We start from the raw sequence: 2,641 nt of genomic DNA, 5'->3' as shown, positions 1-2,641 counted from the left end.
GGTCCCTCATGCCTGTAATCCCAGCACTTTGGGAGGCTGAGGCAGGCAGATCACAAGGTCAGGAGATCGAGAGCAGCCTGGCCAACATGGTGAAACCTTGTCTCTACTAAAAATACAAAAATCAGCTGGGTGTGGTGGTGGGTGCCTGTAATCTCAGCTACTTGGGAGGCCGAGGCAGGAGAATCATTTGAACCCAGGAGGCGGAGGTTGCAGTGAGCCAAGATTGTGCCATTGCACTCCAGCCTGGGCGACAGGGCGAGACTCCATCTAAAAATAAACAAATAAATAAATTTTAGATATTATATTTTTCCTTTTTAGAATTTTCATTTGGTTCTTTTCTACTACTTTCAAGCCTCTCTTGATAGTCTTCATTTTTTTAAATTTTTATAAATTATTTTATTTCTTCCTTGATGATTTAGAGGTACTATCTTCAAACCAGTAGATATATTTCATACATAATACCTGGCCATTTTCTAACCAACTGAGTAATTTGTTGCACAATAAGCTACCTCACATCTTTCAGCAAGAAATACCTTAAATTTGAATAGTAAAGACATTGCGTAATGAGTTAGGACACAATTAAAATTTGCTTTAAATATTTATTTGGCGGAAAGGACACCACACTTCTACTCAGTGAAGAGAAACATTTTTTACAGTCCAGAGGTCTTCTATTTTTTTAACAACTACTATGCCATGAATTCATAGGGAATAGTTTCCAGCAGCTCAGGCTCCTTCTCATTGGTTCTCACAAAGTGTGCTTCTCTGGGTGGAGCAGGCTGGTGCTTCAGTTCAAGCCAGGTACCTTTCTCTTTGGCTTCTTTCTTTTTCTGATCATTTTCCTTCACATGTTTCAGGAAGCTATCTTGGCTTTTAGAGTGCTTAATGTGCTCAATACACACATTAATTCTCTTGGCAAGAATCTTGCCCTTAACTTGTTTGTTTACAACAATACCAGCAACATGCTGGGGAACATTGTAGACTCTTCCAGTTTTGCCATGGTCACACTTGTGGGGCATTCCTTTTTGAACAGTACCCATTCCCTTGATGTCTACAATATCACCTTTCTTATAGATTCGCCTGTACGTGGCCAAAGGAACAACTCCATGTTTTCTAAAAGGCCTGGAGAACATATGTCAGGTGCCTCTCTTCTTTCCCTTTATGTTCGTCATTTTGGCGAATTACTGGAAGATGGCGGTTCTGGCCGAAAGGCTTATATTCTTCATTATTTAACCCAATATAACCATCCTTTCCTGTAGACTCTTAAGGACATTTGTCATGGTTAAAGTTTTTGATTCTGAATTCTGATATTTGAATTGTCTGTGGCTCTGTTTCTATTGACTTTTTTTCTCTTGCCTATGGACCACATTTTTTTTTTTTTTTTTTTTGTGGTTGTTGTTGTTTTGCATGTCTAATAGTTATTATTGCAAATTGACCATGAATGATACATTACAGAGATAATTAATTCTGTTATGCTCCTCTGAATAGTGTTTTTTGTTTGTTTGTTTGTTTTGTTTTGTTTTTGCCAGCAGTTAAATTACTGGTGGATCATCTCAAATTTGTGGGTGTTTGATTTTACTCTTTGTTAAAATAAGTCTACTTTATTTTTATTTTTTATTTTTGAGACAAAGTTTCGCTATTGTTGCCCAGGCTGGAGCACAATGGTGCGATCTCGGCTCATGGCAATCTCTGCCCCTTGGGTTCAAGCAATTCTCCTGCCTCAGCCTCCCGAGTAGCTGGGATGACAGGCACCCACCGCTATGCTCAGTTAATTTTGTATTTTTAGTAGAGATGGGGTTTCACCATGTTGGGCCAGGCTAGTCTTGAATTCCAGACCTCAAGTGAACCACCTGCCTTGGCTTCCCAAAGTGCTTGGATTACAGGAGTGAGCCACTGCGTCTGGCCTAAGTCTAGTTTTTATTTTGCTCCTAGTCATATGCTATGTCTCTCAATCTCAGGATACAGGGTATTCTTCTTAGGTATAGTCCTTTCGGGGTTTTGATGGACTGTCTTTTACCATGCCCTGATAATTTGGCAGAATTTCAACTTCAAATTATCTTCCTTGCAGTAAGCAGCAGCTAAAATCTTTGCCCAGTATTTTCATCCTTCCAGCTATTGGTTTCCCTGCTGGAGTCTTATTTGTGTATGTTCGATTCAAGGCTTAGTTGAGGATTTGAGGAAGTTTACGTGCAGATTTTTGGTTATTTTCTCTGGATCTTTTGTTTCTGGGGTTTCTCCCTCAATTTTCAGTCACTGTAACAGCCTGAACTCTATCCTCNTGAACCACCTGCCTTGGCTTCCCAAAGTGCTTGGATTACAGGAGTGAGCCACTGCGTCTGGCCTAAGTCTAGTTTTTATTTTGCTCCTAGTCATATGCTATGTCTCTCAATCTCAGGATACAGGGTATTCTTCTTAGGTATAGTCCTTTCGGGGTTTTGATGGACTGTCTTTTACCATGCCCTGATAATTTGGCAGAATTTCAACTTCAAATTATCTTCCTTGCAGTAAGCAGCAGCTAAAATCTTTGCCCAGTATTTTCATCCTTCCAGCTATTGGTTTCCCTGCTGGAGTCTTATTTGTGTATGTTCGATTCAAGGCTTAGCTGAGGATTTGAGGAAGTTTACGTGCAGATTTTTGGTTATTT

General features: G+C 39.8%; 1 pseudogene; it reads right to left on the bottom strand.

The window, feature by feature from the left end:
* Positions 1-686: 686 nt before the first annotated feature.
* Positions 687-1,172, bottom strand: LOC108530401 (60S ribosomal protein L21 pseudogene; annotated as a pseudogene).
* Between the last annotated feature and the right edge of the window lie 1,469 nt (positions 1,173-2,641).

Source organism: Rhinopithecus bieti, unplaced genomic scaffold (assembly GCF_001698545.2).
Source record: "Rhinopithecus bieti isolate Rb0 unplaced genomic scaffold, ASM169854v2 scaffold_6907, whole genome shotgun sequence".
Taxonomy (NCBI): Eukaryota; Metazoa; Chordata; class Mammalia; order Primates; family Cercopithecidae; genus Rhinopithecus; species Rhinopithecus bieti.
Note: the sequence above shows the minus strand (reverse complement) of the source record. Positions and strands in the feature narration are given on the sequence as shown.